The sequence below is a fragment of the Penaeus monodon genome, chromosome 25, assembly GCF_015228065.2.
Source record: "Penaeus monodon isolate SGIC_2016 chromosome 25, NSTDA_Pmon_1, whole genome shotgun sequence".
In the NCBI taxonomy this organism is placed as follows: domain Eukaryota; kingdom Metazoa; phylum Arthropoda; class Malacostraca; order Decapoda; family Penaeidae; genus Penaeus; species Penaeus monodon.
Window position 1 is genome coordinate 2,277,101 of NC_051410.1, and position 399 is coordinate 2,277,499.

Below are 399 nucleotides of genomic sequence, written 5' to 3' on the forward strand. Positions count from 1 at the left end.
TTGATAGTGTAAATGACAATAAATCATGATTTTCTTGAGGAGTCGAAGCAACACATAATTAATATCAAAAGCTTTGACTGGAAATAATCTCACAAAAAGAGAGAGAGATAATTTTCGAAAAAAAAAAATCAGTACCAATGACTAATAACTAAGGATCAAAACACAGACTTACAACCGCTAAAAAAAAAACTGATACCTTTTCAGCAATGGAAATAGTTGAGCGTTGACCTACAGGCCTCAAAAACAATCGCACCTTTGAGCCTCCGCAAATGGCAGAGTTTGTCAGAAGAGGAATAGCGAAAGGAAGCTCCACAGACCCTCCCGCTGTCAGCAACATGGGTTAGGTCGGAGCTAAGGCTATGTCCTCTCGCTTTTTCAGAGGAACGTCTGGAATTCGTC

The 399-nt window shown here is 39.6% G+C and overlaps 1 protein-coding gene across 1 annotated transcript in view; it reads right to left on the reverse strand.

Moving 5' to 3' along the window:
- Positions 1-6: 6 nt before the first annotated feature.
- Positions 7-399, reverse strand: part of LOC119589426 (ankyrin-1-like) — a gene marked incomplete in the record, with an annotated part of 21,010 nt that continues 20,617 nt past the window's right edge. Inside the window, 1 exon segment of the mRNA XM_037938033.1 lies at positions 7-387.